At 43.3% G+C, this 12,312-nt stretch overlaps 1 protein-coding gene across 1 annotated transcript in view; it reads left to right on the top strand.

The window, feature by feature from the left end:
- Nucleotides 1–2,359: 2,359 nt before the first annotated feature.
- basp1 (brain abundant, membrane attached signal protein 1) overlaps nt 2,360–12,312 on the top strand; it is a 57,793-nt gene continuing 47,840 nt past the window's right edge. The window contains exon 1 of the mRNA XM_069684655.1: nt 2,360–2,485. The gene's annotated coding sequence lies outside the window, so the exon portion shown is untranslated. The remainder of the gene's footprint in view (nt 2,486–12,312) is intronic.

Below are 12,312 nucleotides of genomic sequence, written 5' to 3' on the forward strand. Positions count from 1 at the left end.
TTTGTTAGGAAACAGAGAGGGCTGGAGGAGCTGAAGGGTCGGTTATAGTTCATAAGCACTTCTCTGCTTATGGGATCGTCTCTGAGCGAGCAGGATTTATCAGCAGCTCCGAGCAGAGGTCAGGTACGGCCAGGTCACTCAGGTCACAGCGTCTCCCAGAACAAACTGACCTCTATATAATCCCCCCTCCGTACTTCCTGCTGCTGGGAGGGGAGGGGGCTGCAGTTAGCTGGTCTTTACTGTGGGAATCCCTCCAGAGCTGCTGAGATGTTGATAACAAACTGCCGAGTCTCACTCTGACCTAACAAAGGAGGAAGACGTAAGTTAATGTCGTGTAACAACATGGAAAACCATGAAAAGTCCCAGATTTAAAATAGTACCTAATCAAAATAACATGAGCAACAGTTCCTAAAGGCTCGCCTCCTGCACGACCTTGTAAGATTTTATGTAACAAAGTATGAAAGGACAGTATTTGTCCCTGACAGGTTCCTTTAGGAGACTTTCCAACTTCATTACATGAGTCCTTAAACGTGCATGAAGTGCAGAACTGAGGAGATTCAACAAAATCTTGAGGTATACAGGAGGAGGGTTCATCGCTTTCCCACAAATTCACTGCAGGTAAGTCAACTTTTTGTGAATCATGCAGTAAAGTCACTTGGGGACAAAATGAGATGTCCAAATTATTTGCAAACACTGCCCTCTAGTGTCTGAATATCAGAACTACAAACAAATGAAACGAGAGGAAAGCCCAAACATTGCACATTTTATTTTCATGAAAGGGAACTTCTACTGTGTTTTATGTGGATGTCCAATCAGTGTTGATGTTAAATGTAGTCCATTACCACCACTTAAAACTACAGAATTCCTCAGTGTGTGCTGTACTAACCGTGAAAGCTCAGGAACAGAGCTGTGCAGATATTGCCCTCCTGTACCAGGATGCATATCGTGCATGCAGCCACAGCCTCGGCCTTGTCCTGCTGCTTTTCTTTGGGGTTTAAAAGTTTACAATTTAAGCTTCACATGAGCAAAAACAGGATGTGTCCACGAACGTCATAACCTCAATTCAAAAACACTCACTGTAGTGGCAGCAGTATCATTTCATAGACATTTCTGATGCTGGTCTGATTTTGACACGAGATATCAAGAGAGGGCTGCATGGTGGCGCAGTGGTTAGCACAGTCGCTTTACTTTAAGAAGGTTCTTGGTTCGAATCCCTGGTTCGGACGTAGTGGGCCTTTCTGTATGGAGTGTGCATGTTCTCCCTGTGCATGCGTGGGTTCCCTCCGGGTACTCGGGCCTCCTCCCACAGTCCAAAGACATTCTCGTTAGGTTCATTGGTGACTCTAAATTGCCCGTAGTCTTGAATGTCCTGTGATTGACTGGCGATCAGTCCAGGTGTAACCTCTCGCCCAATGACAGCTGGGATAGGCCGCAGCCCCCCTGCTACCCTGAACAGGATATGTGATAGTAGATGGACGGATGTTAAGGAAGCCAACGTCTGTTTAATATTATTAATACTAAAACAATCAGACAAATTATGGATCTATTATTAGACATGAAGATTACAGTCATCTCATGATTATTTGTAATTTATAAAGACAGTATGTCCACAATACTCTGGTTCACACTCCACAGCGTTTTATATCAAAACCTTTATGATTAATATTTGGAATTATCCATGAATGGAGTCAACATTTTTTTTAATCAAACAAATGATCAGATGTCTAAGTTGAGTCTCCTTCTCCCACCTGTTGGGTGTCAGGTGCATTAATGCGCATCAACAAGTGCATCCATAAATCCTCAGACGACAGAAGTAGCTGAAGTAAGTGACAGGGGGCGCACAGAGACAGCGAAAACTGACTGGCGCGCGATGGAGAAGTATTACCTCTAAGAGAAGCGCAGAGAAATTTACCTTCCATCGACTGCGCAATAAAAATCTGACGATTATTTCCTAATAAGAGAAATTCACTGTAAAGACCTCACAGATAGAAAAATACACATAAAGTAAACTGAATATCTGCAGCGAGCGAGCTCCTCTTTGGAAACAGAGAAAGTGTTATAAATGTAAGAGGAATTATTAATGAAATGTTGCAGAAACATTACATTTACAGCGTGGCCATTAAATGAGGCACTATTGTATATCATGTAAGAACAAAAGGATCTTATCATCCACACAAACTGTGATTGAGAAACATGACGCTTTATTGGAAATTATCCTAAAACTCAAGACAGTAAAAGACATTTTTCTTAAGAAGGGAATCTGGATTGTGCATCTGATCCGTGTGCTTGCTATGTGCATGCACAATCCACGCGCGTGCACGTACGTAGGGATGCGTGTGCGCGCAGGCGGAGGATCGCCGAGCCGAGCCGTACCGTGCAGCAGGCACAAGCCGCCGGGCGCGCAGGAGAAGCCGCAAAAAAATCCAGCAGCCGCTACTTGAAACTGCGAGGAGAGCAGAGGGAGCGTCGAACTTCAGTGTGCACGGTAAGAGCCGCCACGGCGCTTTACTCTCATCTTTTTCTGCCCTAAAAGAGAGCTTTGGAGGCTTTTAGTTGTTTTATTTTAATTTTTTTTCATCCTTTTGTCTTTTTCCGTCTCTCCATTTGGGGAGCCGGGGCGCACGCTGCTCGGGTTGATGGAGTGTAGGAAAGGAGACAAAAGATCTGGTAGATTTGACGGGAACAAAGAAGCAAATGAAACACAAACTGAGCTGATAGTTACATTTTAAAATCCCAGGAATTAATTCTTCCTCTGTGCTCCCTTTTCCAGGCGACAAAATGTGCACGAGCTTAAAAAAGGGGTGTGTACAGTCTGGAGGAACACGCGCTTCACCCTCAGACACACATTCTCGTTTTTTTTACACTTTTATTGAAGAAAAAATGCGCGCAGGAGCGTCTCCTCGCGCTCCACGCACTCTTTATTATTTATTGATCGCCCTGGAATTGTTTATGATTATATAATTTCCGCAGGCTGCTAGGCAACGCGGAGGGGAGCGTTTTTTTCTCCCCTCATATTTTACATCCAGTAAACAGTTCAACATGCAAAAATAAGCAGAGCTCTCTCCTGCTCGCCCCACCTCTTTGTCTGTGTGGAGGTGTGACACGGTTTGGCTGTATGCAACTGGAACACACACGCATACATGCACACACTGTCACACACATTCGGCTTCTCTGACCAGATTATGTCATGATTCGGATGAATTATTGATCTCATATTTCCGTTTTATTGCACTGAGAAGAGGGAGGATGGAGGAGGAGGAGGGGGAGGAGGGGATTTGGGGAGCGTGTATGTCGGATGATGGAGATTGGGGGGTGTACGTAAATCCTCCCTACACCTCCTCCGCGTGCACTCACATTAAGTTCATCCTTTCACTCCGCTTGTGCTGCTGCTGCTTCGACGTTTGATGCTTTTTCCCGCACCGAGTCAAACTTTATTAGCCATCCTCCGTCGGTTAATTGCCTGGTCCTTTGTTTGCCGCGGCACGCATGCGCAGTGGGAGTAGGGTGTGGATGGGAGAGATGCCACCTTGCCTATCAATAGGATGGAGAGGAAGAGGAGGAGGAGGAGGAGGATGGTTGCGTTTTAAATCCTGCTTTATTTCATCATGAGGGAAAAACGATCGTAGAAATAGATTTTATTATTTGTGTTGGTGGGATCGTGTGTGTGTGCGCGCGTGCGCGTGCGTGTGTCTGATGTGAGACGGCGGTTTGTGTGTGAATGGCGCCACAGTGACAGTGATCCTGAATCCGAATAAGAAAGATCACTGTAATGTGATTCAGTATAATACTGATGCTAATCTCTCTATTGGCCCATCATTCAATGGAAACAAAAATGATCAGCTGTAATATTATTAATCAACTGATCGTTAAAGTCATTGTCAAGCAGACGGTGTGGCCACCAGCTTCATTAACGTGAGGATTCGCTGCTTTATTTCAGCGAATATTTGAATATTTATATGGAGAATTTTCAATTTCTGTCCTTTAATGGACAAAACCATCGATTATTGAGCTTATGATAATAAAAACTTCCATCCAGCCATAAATAGCTGAATATAAAGAATTCCTATGGGAGCCTAAAGTGACCTGGATGGATGTCTGGTGCTGAGCTGAACGCTCTGATGTCGCTGTAATAGTCACACAGGGACACACAGTGAATCGGCCTCTGTCTTTAAATGTCATCTGTGTTTTATCGTCCATTTCGCCGCCATGATATCCATGTTATATTTACGTAACACTCCTTTAGGGACATCAATTATTTCTGTGGTTCTCCACTGTGAGTTTATACATGTGTGATCGTCTGCTGTGATGGAAAGTATCTCCACAATTTACATAAGCTGTTCACCTGACTATTTCCATAATGTTATATTTATAGAGCACAGTATTCTGGGAAATGTACGGAAGCCCAGAGCGGACATGCATCCATTTTATTGACTCAGTAATTTTAGTTGTTTTCTCGAGATCTTGACTAATTTTTCTCGTTATCTCGAGATAACCACGCTGGTTTTCTCGTGATGACGGGATCATTTTCTATGTTTGATGTTTGCTTTTGCAACTCTGGGGAGACGAGTCATGATCATCTGACGTCTTGTTATCTCGAGATAAACATATGGATATGACTCGTTATAAAAGGAAAACAGAGTAAATAAAATGTAAGGATGTTTTCTTCGCTGTGTAAGAGTTTAAAAGTGTAACTCAACACTCTGCACGTCGGGCACACTGAATGTGGCTGCAAAGTAATTGAATTCAGACACAAACTTGTTCTTGCAGGTGTGGACCTGCGCACTGTGTTTTAGATCCTGAAAGAATCGACAATGCAATATGTATCACGATACACAATATATGGCAATATATTGCTGTGCTTTAATAAAGGTGAGATTTTTAAAACTGTAAATTGAAACCTCTGCGTGTAAACCGTTAATAATCAACAGTGTGAGAGGACACAGGATCACAAAACATAACACCACGGTGCTCAAGTGTACTGATACGTTCTAGCACCCCTACTGTCCTTCACTGGAGCCCTTTATGTGTACTCAAATCCCTCCGTATGATGAACGGTGGTGTTGAAGGAGCTCAGTCCAACACTGAGGTGGTTGATTCAGGAGTGACCTGGCTGATGCGCTTCACCAGCGTTAGCGGTAATAGATGCTGCGTTTGTGTGACTGTCCAAACGTTCTAACTTAGTCACTTGTGTAGGAAGGTCTTGACGCGTGTCCAATAACAGCTGTCCACAATGAAAACATCTCTGGGTGACGTTCCCGCTTATTGTAAAGTGTTGAAACAAAAAAAGACAATATTATTCCAGATTCAGACAGTACGAAGCGTTCCCTCCACCTGTTCACCTGTGACCTTTAAACATCTGACTTTGTCGTGTGACCAATTATACCAACACAGTTCACACCCTTGTGGTGAAAGTGAATCAGTATTTATACACCACTATTAACAACATATGACAACAATAACACGTTGGCTCCTACAGTTGGGGTTTTACAGACACACAGACAGTCAGACAGTTCATTTATTTAATCTCTTAGTGCATCAAAGTCCATCGCAAAGAAAATCAAACGCACTCCAAAGTGACTTTGCAGTAGAGTGTAAAAACCATATGGACAGTGGTCTTCCTCTCATTTACACCACGGCTGCAGCAGCACAGCGACACCCACAGTTTGTACAAAATATTACAATGAAATGATGCAAATTAGGCTCTTACAGGTGTGTTTCAATGTATTGTCTTTTACTACAACATGCTTGTAATACTGCAGCTTTTCTGCCCTCACATGGTAAAGTTTGTTCCTATAATTAATCGTATGTGCAGATACATAAGCGGTCAGGGTTTGTGTTTTAAAAAGATCTTTAAACAAAAGAAATGCATTTATAATGTGGCTGCATGGTGCACTCTGATTGGCTCATGTACTGCCATGTGGCTGTGACGTTCGATTCTGCCTGGGGACACTTGTCATGCGTCTTTGCCTTCTGTTCGATACGTCTCCCATCACAAAACATAAACTATAGAGTCCCTGTAAAGCTGCGTTGGTACTTGTTGAATCGGTGTGCTTGCAGCGACGCTCTCCCTCTGACTCGTGTTATAACATCACCATTGTAAAGGGGGAGACATAGTGATGCGTTCCTGTCAGGCCGGCTGCTGATTGGCTGTCATAAATCCAGCCCTGAGTCTGCTCATTCATCCTGCTGGACAGAGAGACAAACAGCAACCTGATGAGAAGTTATGACAGTGACTCATCCATTACCGCCGCCGCTGTCGGCTGCTCGCTCGAGGTGTGTGTGTGAGTGTGTGTGTGTGGAGAGCGGAGACATATTAATGATACCTCTCCTTCTCTGCGTCATTGTCTATCACACACTGTTTGACTCTGTTCTGTCTGATACACACATATACACAATATGGCCAAAAGTATGTGGACGCAATATCATAAGAAAGCCAAGAGACATGTCCACATACTTTTGTCACAGAGAGGTAGACGGTGTGGATGCACTCTTTGTCCAGGCTCCAGCGAGTCATGTGATCAACGGGATCACTTTAATACAAAGTCTTAATTATCGGCCTGCGTGTGACGCAGACAGAAGCTCGTTAGCGTACAGCGCAGGAGATGAAGCAGGACAATGGGAGGCTGCAGCTGCTGCACATGCAACCCAGTGTGTGTCTCTCTCTGTGTGTGTGTGTGTGTGTGTGTGTGTGTGTGTGTGTGTGTGTGGGAAGGTAAGGAATGGGTGCAGCTGCAGGTTGAGTCACCATTTTTGCTGCTCACTGCAGCTGAAAAAAGATTTAGATTCAAAGCCACTGCACACCCAAATCTACAATGGCCTTCTAACTATGTAAATCAGGGTGTTTAGTGCGCAACAGTTACAAATGAATCTAAACACTAAATATTGTCATTTCAGTTTCTGTAAACGCTCCTGATACAGGCTTTGAATTTGGCTCGGAAAATTATTCTGAAAAATTCTGCAATTTATTCTGCCAACCCGTCATAACACATCAGAATGTTTTTAATGTAGGGATGCACGATATTATCGGCACGTTATCGGTATCGGCTGATATTGGCTTAAAAATGACGCCGATATCCGCCGATATAATTAACCGATAAAATAATGGGCTGCTGCATACTTGATTAAATGCCCGAGCTCGGCGCAATGTCCCCGGCACAAAGAAGACCTGCGTGGCACAGCATGATGACGTCACATGTGTCCACCTGCAGCATGAGAGAGTTAGAAGCCAAATTGTCCGTGGTGTGGAAGTTTTTCAAATTGTCCGAAATAGATGGCAAAACTGTTCTTTGCAATGACTGCTCAGCTTCAGTGATGCGAGGAGGAGCCAAGGCAAAGTCTTTCAACACTACAAACTTGATTAACCATCTCAAGACCCGTCACCCCGACCGTTGTAACAAATGTGATAAGAGTATCACCATTATACTGTACGCTAATTCCAATACAGAAGAGAGTTGATGATCTCTGCAATTAGGTGTCGGTAATCGGCTAAATAAGTTGTAAAATATCGGCATATCGCATATCGGCAAAAAATCCAATATCGCGCATCCCTAATTTAATGTCATCGTTAAAACCACACAATGAAATTGTGAGTGAAAAGTGCTCACACACTCACTCACGCATTCACTCAGTAATTAATAAATAATGAATAAAAGATTCAATATAAAGATATTGCACATTACCACATAAAGAACATTCATTTTGAACAGTGAAGTATCCGACTACTTACACCTAGCATTAGCGTTGTCGGCTAATAATTATCAGCAGTCACGGTTTTTGTCTCCACCACAGTCTGTCTACTTTTGGCTGCAGGAGTTTACTGCAGGCTGTTTATGATCTATTTCCAGCAGCAGGTGTTGAGCGAAGCTGGAGCGAGTTTGGCTCCGTTGTAACGTAGCAATAGCTAATGCTACAAGGCTATCATTTAGCATTGCATTTATAGCTTTGGGAACAAATGCAGCTTACATGCTCACATGTGCCGTTTAGATGCATATAAGCCAGGCAGATGCCAAGCAAAGGTTTTAAGCCTTATTCAGAAATAAAATGCATTCACGATGACGGTGGCTTTTTAGGTTCTTTGTGTTTTTCAAAGTAAATATCCGACGCACTGCAGGCCAATTCAATGCCAACATAACGTTCAGAGAAACGTAAATGATCTAATTTCTAACACTCAACTTTGTGTTTCCAGAGGCTTTGATACTGTTACAGTTGTCACACGGCTGCAGGATACAGCTTCTGTGTTTTACGAGTTGAGGGGTGAAATGGGGAAGTGAATTTCTTGGGAAGTAGCCACTGTTAGCAGCCAGTTGTTTTATGTAGTTTGACAGAGCGGCTCACAGCCGTGTGAAGGTTTCAGTGTTAAATGTAGGCTGTTTATTCTCTCTAAAGAGTTCACGAGCTGCAGGGAGCCAGAATAAGCTGCTGTTTCACACTTGTAGCTTGTAAGACTCTGCATGCTCTGAGACTGCCTCTGCTTGATAAGCGATCAGTGTCCGTCCCTGCAGCTCGCCGGCCTGACAGGAATGAGGAAGTTTGATGTTGCGATTTCATGTCATTAGGAAGTGTGACGCTGCGTATTAAATGACTGGAGACTTCTCAAAAGTGTGTTTTGGTGCTGTTTATGTTGAAGCGGCGTCACGGCGCAGAGAGAAGATAAAGTCTGTGTGACAAACTTAAGTAAATCTTCAATTCCCGACAACATGGTCTTCAGCCGCGTCACAGTTTATATCTGATTTCTTTTTATAGCTGTTGTTAAGAGCAGCACAGAGTCAGAGTGTGTCTGAGGACACTTGAGGTCACGTCCTCTCTCCGTTTCCTCGGGGAAGTTGGTGGTTTTAGCGAGCTGGAGGATGTGATTGGAGTTAAAAATGACACTGTAGACATTTTTTTAAAGGATCATTCTTGTGTTTTCTGATACAAGATCTTTGAAAATCACAACTTTTTCAACAGTTTTCTGCATTTGGTATTTAATAGAGATTCGGATTTTGCCGTAGAATTTTCTTTCCTTGTTTTCCAAGCCTCCATGAGTTTCAGACTTTACCTGTAAGGCACACGTATCAGCTTTTCTATTTATGCTGGACATTAAAGCATGTCCAGTGAATTCTTTCTTATTATTTAAAGTCACATTACCATTGTATGTAACTACTAATCATTGAAACAGCTTGGCTCCCAGTCTCTGCGGCACCACCGAAGACGATTGGAGAGATCCTGGCCCCTTTTACACTGCCAGTTCAAGGCGGGATTATAAGGCCTTATCGTCAGTGTAAATCGCACCGAGGCGTAATGGTGGGGCGAAGCCGTTCTGCCTCTGAGCCGGCATCGGAGGTGGTAACAGAGGTGAAACGGCGGAGCAGGCAGGGCAGAACAGCGGTGTGTTTGTGAATCACGCGCTGTCTGTTTACATCTTGTGAATGTTTTCTTTTGCAACGACGCAGCGCTATGTAAGACTCACACAGGGGCTGTTTTACGTCTGCATTCTGTGGTTCAATGTAAAATGGCAAAGGTGGAATAAAGGCAGAGCTTAGTTACGGCTGTTATGTCGAATTGCAATGTAAAAAGGGCTGCTGGTTTACACGTGAGTCGGCTTCAGACATTGTTTTTATCGGTTTCTTTTTCAGGAGAGACCTCTGCATGTAATTCAGGTATTAGTTAAGTGTTCTTATAGTGTGAACTAAAACACTGCAGACAACCAGTGTTCATTTTGTTAATGAAAATGATGAATAATATTCGTCAACGATCTTTTTTCCATGACGGAGATGAGACATTGCTGAACTAAAAAATAGATCGTTGACGAGACGTATGTTTCGTTTTCGTTAACGAGACGAGACTAAAACGTGAGTGGTGGGCTGTCGGACATTCAGAATGCACGATCTTTCCTCCCACTGTGCGCCTAATCCGTCTGTCAAAATACGAGCAATGCATTCTGTAACCCGGCTTTTTACTTAAATCAGCTTTTTCAACTGAAGACTAAATCTAAAATAGCTGCCAAAATTAACACATTGCACACAACGTTTGTTCCATGCTGTTGCTCCTGCACTGCTCTGTGTACAATTAAATTAATCTGTTTAAAAAAAAAAATGGGGCTGAAATTTCGCTGACAATATGTTGTGCAAATAACACAAACTAACTAACCGATCAAGTCCGTGGTAGAGCAAGTTAAAATGTTTTTGTCAATGGAATTTGGCGGCTTTGAAAAGAGCGATGTCACAAGTGTACCTGGTTTACAACAGGTCTATCTCTGTAGGGATCCTTTCTGCAATGTTGTTTAAGTTGAGACTTAAAGTCAAGCTGAAACGGCATTTCGAGAGTATCTAGCTTCCGTATCGTGACGTATTTCCGAGTGAAACAGGACGTGCAGGCGGGACATATCATTAGAGGGATTTGATTTGATCGTTGAGAAGTGGGCGTAGACAGACGTTCTCCACAGCATAGTAGCTAGCTAACTGACCGAGCGTTCTTGGTGCTCTGCGGCTAAATGTTGCAGATTGATTGGTTGAAATTGTTTGGTGCTAACTTACGTAAGCACGCGTGAAATTTAGTTTTATCGGAAGAAAAAATTATCGGATTTTGATATAAGAATACGAAGAAATTGATTTTTTTTTTTTGCCTATATTGTCAAATAGATGCACAATATTACCGGGGATGTGATCTAAAAGGATTAAAATGACATTTTTCTTTTCACCTTGACTTTAAAAACGCCAATCTGAGCCTGTTATTGGCAAAACAAGAACTTGAAGTGGACGTGCTTCCATCCGTTGCATTAGGCTTGTATAAAATAGGTAAGGCCCAGGTATAAGATACAATAATAAACTCACACTCACATCCTTAAATATCCTCACAGTTTGTGTTTTCAGGCATCAGAAGAAGATTTTGGATTTGGAGCGATGCCACAAAATCTTAGAGTTCACTTTTTATTTAAGTAAGAAGCTAAAACAGACATTTTATTGGTGAAATATCTGCAGAGCAGGAGCTGAAGTCAGCTCAACATAAACACTAACATGATTTTACAAATGCTAATGCTAATTGGTGTGTTTGACCCGGGGTTTGTTGTGGCTTACAGTCAGTGTTTCTGCAGTGAAAGTGCAGGAAAGTGGAAGTGAAAGTGGCGGCTGGCCCCTCCTTCAGTCCCTGCCTGCTCCAGTCCCGCCGGAGGTTTTGACGGCAGTGCAACATGTCCTCGTCCGCGGCAGCTCTTTCACCATGAGCGCCATCTGTCACATCGCGCCTCGTCTTCCAGGAAATTACAGCTCAAACCCAAAGCGACAACGTTATCTGATATGTACCCCGGCGGGCCGAGGATGAACTCAGCAATCTCAGCTCCCTCTCTGCTGAAGCCCAAAATCCACTCAGTCACTCACTCACTCAGTCGTCCTTGTGGATTTCAAATCCATTTGGTGAGGGCAGATAAAGGGACGACCCGTCTGTATTTCTTCCACCCACCTGTCCTCCTATCTGTGGAGGAGGAAGATGTCATCCTAAAAGCAGGGTAGACGGTGATAACATTTCGATAGTTATGAGATTTTGATAGCAGAACTTATTCAGACTTGGATAGAGAGCTGGTGCCTGTTACTGCAAAGTAATTGCTATGAAGGAGGCAGATAATGAAGCTGGTGAGGTTTTTCAGCTCTATCAACACCTGACCTTGGAAACAGGAACACCTTTACAGAGATATCTCTCGAGGTTTTGTTAAATAATAACTTTGAATGAAAGTATTTTTCTCGCTCGCCTTCAGGCTTCTTTCCCCTCTGAATGCAGACAGCAGACAGAGAACTCTGAGGAAGCTAATAAACGGCGGCATTCCTCTCCTGATCTCACAGGCCTTTCCTTCAGTGGAGGCATTTCTGCTTTTGTTTGCGAGAGTTAATTATCAACTGCTGGAATTTCTTGATCCAAATATGCAATGTGAATTATAGATAAGTGTGACCTGTGATAAGAGTTCACATTCTTATCTGCAGCCGGTGGAGCATATTTTGTGCTCAGTGAGGCAGCGGCCATCTTGTTTTAGCCCACCAGTGCGACAGAGCACAAGCCTGCAGTAGCAGAAAATCTGGTGCTTATTATCTGCAGGTGGTTTTACAAATTAAAAGTTGACACCTACCCGACATTTGTAGCTAATGCCAGCCTTAAAGGGATAGTTTGGGGCCTTTGAAGGCCGTTGTGCAGAGTGAGACATAGTCCCGAGGGAAAGGGATTTCTGACGCCAAGATGAAGCGGTGACAAAAACTCAAATCCAGCGTCGATTAAACTGAAGGTTTGTTTATATGTAGGACTCTTTGAAGTGGCTAAATTACGTGGTACTCCTGACCCCGTCTGCAG

The sequence above is a fragment of the Semicossyphus pulcher genome, unplaced genomic scaffold (genome assembly GCF_022749685.1).
Source record: "Semicossyphus pulcher isolate SPU_LCO1_2020_fin unplaced genomic scaffold, fSemPul1.0.p SCAF_7, whole genome shotgun sequence".
In the NCBI taxonomy this organism is placed as follows: Eukaryota; Metazoa; Chordata; class Actinopteri; order Labriformes; family Labridae; genus Semicossyphus; species Semicossyphus pulcher.